Source organism: Monodelphis domestica, chromosome 5 (assembly GCF_027887165.1).
Source record: "Monodelphis domestica isolate mMonDom1 chromosome 5, mMonDom1.pri, whole genome shotgun sequence".
In the NCBI taxonomy this organism is placed as follows: Eukaryota; Metazoa; Chordata; class Mammalia; order Didelphimorphia; family Didelphidae; genus Monodelphis; species Monodelphis domestica.
Window position 1 is genome coordinate 89340816 of NC_077231.1, and position 7110 is coordinate 89347925.

Consider the following 7110-nt stretch of genomic DNA (forward strand, 5'->3'; position numbering starts at 1 on the left):
GATGAAAGGACATTTTCTCAGGTGCCTAGATCCAGGTCACTCTGATGCCCATAAAGCTTGTGCACATGACCAAGCTGATTATATCAAAGGTGAAGGGCATGGAAGTAGATAAAGGAATTAGAGGCCCCACATAGCACAACCCCTTTTTTACTGCCAATTAAGATAAGGGTTAAATTGGGATTTTGACTAAATAAGAGTTATAGATTCAATGTTATGGTCACCAAACTCAAAATATTATCCGTAAGCCAGAAAAAACTATTGGCAGTTTTTATTTATAACAAATAAGAGAGAGCTGAAGTATGAAATGTAGGAGGGAAAGAGGCAAGGAGTAGCCTGGCCTATCCTAAGTGCTGATCCAATGAAATTCAGCTTGCTCCCCAACAAAGTTCCAATCTCTACATGGAAGTCTGAGTCACTCACCAGCAAGCCGATGCAGGATCTAAAGAAAAGAGTCTCTCCACAGAATGCATGCTGAAGGGAGCATCCCACCAAAGCACCAATGAGCAGAGAGGGTCACCTCATCTCCTCACAGAGCCACCAAGGTAGGACTCTCTCCAAGCCAGAAAGTTCTGAGAAGTCCAAAGAAGTCGCAAGGAGCACTACTCCAAAGAAGAAAACCAAAAGAGAACACACACAGACAGGACGTTCCAGACTTTTTATAGTCCTTTTTCCACATCACTTCCTGTCCTTTCCCCTCTTTACAGGGGTCAATCACAGCTTCCAAATTGCCTAGCACTGCCCAGGGGAGCAGTGTCTGTAGGATCCACCTCTTGTCCTCTAAGGGTGTAAACTCTTACCAAAGGATTCAAAAGTTTCTGACTGAGTTAAAAGGGTGGAGCTATCTAAGTAAATGACTTATGAATTCTCTTACTTGATAGCTAACAAAGTGTTAAGTAGGGGTTTCTTAATTAACTCAAAATAGACAAAGAGAATAAAGAATTCCCTTTCTCACCACTGAGCCACCTAGTTACCCCCAAACCACTACATCTTGCTCCTCTTATAGAGATATGAATCCTGGAGGAACTTATTTTTTTAGTTAGTTGAGTAGATGGGAAGGGAGGTAGAAAGAGAGGGAAAAGAATGAGGTTATACCCATTTGGGAACATGTGTTGATATTACCTTTCTTACTGTATTATTGTTTTTAATGTCACACTGCCATTCTTAGAAAGACATGTCAGAATCAAATGAGATCACATATAAAGCATTATGGACAGCTAGATGGTACAGTGGGTAGAATGCCAGGCCTAGGGTCAGGAAAACCCATCTTATTGAGTTTCAATCTACCCTCACTAGCTGTGTGACTCTGGTCAACTCACTTTATCCTTTTGCCTAAACTTCCTCATCTGTAAAATGAGGTGGAGAAAGAAATGGCAAACTGCTCCAGTATCTTTGCCAAGAAAATTCTAAATGGGATAAGGAAGTCAGACATGCCTGAAATGACTGAAAAACATAAGCCTTTATGCAAATCTTATGGTATTACATAAATTCTATTTTCATTATCATTATTATATCAACCATTTGCCCAATGGCTCCCCCTCATTATTTCAGTAACTTCTTAGACCAAAACATTCCTCTATAGCTGCCATTCTGCAGTATGTGTTGTTGTCCTCATTATTAGAAAGGTAAACTTCTTGAGGGTAGTATCTCCAGCTCTGAGTATAGCAGTTAAAAATATTTTTTCAATGCTCTTTTTCTTTTGAGGGGGGGTTGTGAAGAGGGCCTGGATCTGACAGTAAGGTAAGAAATTGAACATTTAGATTTGAATTGGCTCCAGAAGGTCCCAGTTTCAAACAAAATGGAGACAAAAATGAATCAGATTAAAATTTCCATTAGAAATTCTAATAATTTGAAACCAAATTGGGGGTGGGGGGCATGGACTGCTACATTTTTATATTATAATTAAATTTAACTTATTGATTCAATTTTGCATGAATATACCTTAAAGTTCAGTGATAAGTGGAGAAATGCTGAATTCATGTAAGCTCACTGAAAACAAAGACAATCAGATTAAAACCTTGAAAAAATACTCTAATTAAATAAACTTAAATTCTTAAAAAAAAAATCCCTTCACTCTCAATTTCTTTTCACAACTTTTGCACAGAAAACATGCAAACATGACTTTCTCTAGAAGGTACTGGTCTCTGATCCTCCTCCTCCATGGCCATTTGTGCCCATTCCCACTATTCCATCACTCCTAAGTCCTGCCTTGACCTAGGCTAGACAGGATGGGCTTACTCTCTGTTTCCCAATAACATTTAAATAAATTTCCTCCCTCTGCAGCTATCAGTCCATGGTCTCTCCTTTCACACTCACTCCATCTAACTCAACCATTCTGGCTAATGAATGAATAAAACAAGTAGCAAGGATCATGGGCTTAGATGAGACATAGGCACTGGGGATATAAATCCAAAAAACAAGACACTCTGCTTTCAAGGAACTAATATCAGAGAAGACACAGAGGTAGGAAGTGGAATCACTGGAGATCAACATGTCCTTTCTAACAACAGTCTCATATGATATTCTTATCAGAGCTACTTCATAGAATTTTTCCCCATTTGACCATTTCCCTTTTCTACTAGTTATATGAATTTTGCTCGTGCAAATTTTCAACTGCATTTAATTGTAATAATATAGTTTATTTTTTATTTGGTTAATAGTCCATGTTTTGCTAGTAATTTGCCCCCTAATACTCTACGAAAGGTACATGATTGAGGTTTTATATATGAATGCATATTCTTATTATATGACCTTTAAAATATAGGTAGTTAACTTATTTTGAGTTTTTTCATGGTATTTAAGGTTAGTTTGAATCTACTTTCTGCCAGGTTTTTCTGTTTTCCCCAGTTTTTGTTAAGTAGAGTTCTTTCCTAGTTAATTTACATTTTGGGATTACTGAGTTCACAGTTATGCACTTAAATCTCCTTCACGCACAAGTGTCTTTATGCACACTCATCTACCATAGATGAAAACTCACAAAGACAATCGTCATCCTCGGTTACCGAGAGACTACTACTACTACTACTTTTTGTGTGTGTGTGTACGGGGATGGGAAAGGTCTAGAAGCAGAAAGAGATGGATAAAGTATAAACTCCCTCAGAGGCCAAGAGAGGAGCAAGGAGACATATAGCATACGGATCTTCCCAGAATGGGTTTAGGTTAGGCTCAGTATGAAGAGCTCCCACCGATCAGCAGCCCCAGGCTCCAGGGCAAGAGCCGAATCTTCCTTTCAGTCATCCTCTAGTCTCCTGGAGATTCTTCCATCTTCCTATGATTTAGAACTTAGCTCAGTCTTCCCTCTTCACCCTAACTCTTCTAAACTTAGAGGTCTATCAAATCTGGGATCAAGCCCCACTCCCCCCAAGTAGAGATAACAGTTAAGTCACTAACCATTCTGATAAAATCCAACTCTTCCAAGTACTCATAATAGTAGTAACTAGCATTTACATAGTGACTTAATTTGCACTTTGTGGTGGCAAAAAATTGGAAACTGATGGACTGTCCATCCATTGGGAAATGGCTGAAAAAATTGTAGTATGTGGTAATAATGGAACACTAGTGCATCACAAGAAATGATGAACAGGATGAGTTCAAAAAAACCTGGAAAGACCTTATATGAACTGATGCAAAATAAAGTGAGCAGAACCAGGAGAACATGTATACAGTAACAGAAGTATTATATGATGATCCACTGTGGATGAAATTATTATCAGCAAAACAAGGTTCCAAAATAAGAGCAAGAGGCTTGTGACAAAAAATGTCATCCACAACCAAAGAAGGAATTGTTGGAGTCTAAATAGAAATAAAAGCACATCATCTTTCACTTTATTTCCTTTATGAAATTTTTATTGTATGTGTGATATGTGAATATGAAAATATGTATTGCATGAAAGCACTGGCAAAACCTATATCAGATTATTTACCAACTCAGTGAGGAAGAGGGAGAATCTGAATTGCAATGTCAGAAAAGAAATATCAAAAATTTTTTCTAGTGGAAAAAAAAATTTAAAGCATAGTGCTTTAAAGTTGGCAAAGCACTTTAGAAAAATGATCTCATTTTTATTCTCAAGAACCCCAGGATGTAGGTGCTATTATTCCCATTTACAAATGAGGAAACAGGTTGAGTGGTAAAATAATTTGCAATTCGCTTAAGCTGGAGGCAGAATTTGACCTCTAATCTTTCTGATTCCATGACCAACACTCTATCCACTGTGCCACCCAACTACCTATGGGAAAACAAACCAGCCCAGCTGTTTATTCATAAGCTTATTGGCAAAAATATAAAATGAAATTGTAAAGATCTTCCTCATTCTGTCTTTCTAAAAGCTAACAAGCATGGTATATCAAATATCAACTGCATCCCAGGACTGGCATTAATTTATGAGCAGGTCAGAATGTCTCAGGGAATCTTCACAAGGAAGCCAAGAGAGAAGCACAGAAATGGTGATTGCTATAACAGGTTAGCTACCTGGGAAAGACGCTATGTGCAAGAAGGGCCAATGTAATAAATCAAAACTTGAGATGATAAAGATAATGGCATTCATCAGCAGTGCTGCAAATAGTGGGGAATTGTCCTAGATTATGTCTCTATCTGGCAGAGAGGAATTCAAATATATGTGATGGCTCCATTTTAAGAAGGGTCAATCGGTCTTTAAAGCAGAAAGGGTATGGCAAACAGTAACGCACACCCAGATAATGACAAGGACTAAACAATTTGACTTTTAAGAACACATCTGAAAAAAAAAACAAACATAGATCAGAAGCACTGTTTTCTAGCATGAGGGATATAATCTACATGGTGGTTTTTGTGTATGTGTGTGTGGTAAAATTTCCTTGATGATTCAGAGTTACTGGGGGCCATCTGAGTTAATAGAATGTTTAAATAATACTATAGGCTAAAAGAAGTATCATTTGAATGGTGATAATTTATAGTTATAATTGAAGTAATCGAGGAGTACTGGTGGAGTTTTTTTTCTAGAGGGTATCTTTGGAATCAGTGTTTACAAAATACCTTGATGCAAGGCACTTTCCACGGCAATGTGGTGCAAATAATTATTGGTTTCACTAAGCTTTTCTTTAAAGAGTGGGTATGAAGTAAAACCAGTCCAGTTCTGGGAAAATTATAATAATTTTGAATCCAACTGACATTTATCCTGACATACAAATGTCAATGTTTAGTAGACAGATTTCAAAGAGTCAAGCAAGAATGTCCACAAGGAAAACTTCCAATTCTAAAAAACACATGCAAAAATCAAAGAAGATTGGGGGGGGGGGATATTGGGAGTGGTGTAATGGTAACCAAACCAAATCACCCCCTTGTCTGCTCCTCCCAAAAAAGAGAAAGAAAATGGTGACAACTTCCAGGTGAGATATCTGTTCCTGAGTCAGACCCCTTCTCCCATAGCATTCTCTACTATAAACTACTATAATTTTATAAACACCAAAACTGTAAGGATAATTTTTAGTGTTTTGACTTAAAATCTAAATAAGTGGTCGCCATGGTAAATTCCCAAATATGAAAAATACCCAAGTCAGCTGGGGATTTATGGAGATTTTAATTAATAGAGAAGGAATTAAGGGAAGGAGAGAGAGAAAGAGAGAGAAAAAGAGAATTAATCTAAACTGCTCTGGTTCAGGCTGAGCCAAGCAGTAGTTAAAGGCCTTGGCCAAAGTGGCCTCCCTGAGCCTAAGGAAGAGGGGGTCAATCTTATTACTCACCACAAGACCGTCTCCAAGCAAGCTCCAGTCCTTCACTGAATCTCCTGAACTGAGTTCAGAATCTAACTCAATTCAACTCTGAACTCAATTGCTCAACTGACTTTTTACCCCTTCCTTTTAAAGAAATTTTCTCTTATGTCACCTCCCCTAAATTTTCACGCCTACCAATCACAGTAGACACTTTTTTCCAGGACTGCCCATTCTTAGTTCACATCTTCTTTGGTTCTCACCTTCTCTGATTAGAGTATATATTCTGAGTACTTCACACCTCTTTGTTAAGCTTGCCTTTGGGTAAGTTACTTGACCTTTTTGTGATTAATTTAACCTTTACAGGTACTTAACACCTTTTTGTATTAGATCTAAAAATAGACTTAGCTTAGTGTTCTAGCTTTACTATAAGGAATGAGTTAGGGACTTTCATTGTTCAATCAGGAGTTTACAACTTTATCTTCCCCTAAGGCACTGTCTGAGTAGGGTGGAATAATTTTAAAAGTTCCCAATACATTCCTGATTCTTGTTAGACCAAGTATCTCCATTGTTACAATAAGGGAATAGCTAAACCAAATCTTTCTAGATTCACAATTTCTTATTATCATTAGACCAAGCACCTACTAAAATAAGTGCCTATTTATACATATTCAAGAGAGGCAGGCTCCTTTAGTAGAAAGTATATTGTTTTAAAGTGAACAGAGTTTTAGAACAAGCTCTTCCATTTACCAGAAGTATAACTTTGAGCTAAGATACAAGCTAAGGGTCAGCTACCTCATCTGTAAAATACAGGTTTTCATGTTTGGGCTAACTAAATTAGAACATAATCAAACATCTTACCAACAGAGATGTTTTATTCTTGTCTTTGTATTTCCAGAGCTAGTACAATACTTGGAGAAAAGTAGGTACATGTAAGATATACTTGCTGACATGGCTAAAATGAAAAAATGGTCAATAGGACTTCATACTTCATGTATATATATATATATATATATATAAAATGGGTATCAGTCTGCATGTCTTCTAAATGAGTTGGGGAGAGGGATGAGTGGAAGGAAGGAATTGAAAACTTAAAAATAAATGTTAAAAAAAATAAGAAATCTAAAGTAAAAATTAGAATTAAATAAAAGATATAATTGGCTATTGGCAGAAAGTCTGAAAGCAAATACATGAAAGTATATAAATGAAAACTGTTCTTCCTCTTGAAATTTCAAATAGTATTGCTCTTTAAGAATATACTCACCCTCCCTCCCACCCCTGACTACCACCACCTGTTGAGTTTTTGATAATATGCTTGTTTAAATAGTTCTGAATATTCAGTGGCAGACAATGAACAAGTCTAGAAAAACATCCCATCCCGATGTTTTTGGAAATATCTAAGAGGGAAAAAAGTATCAGACAAGTGAC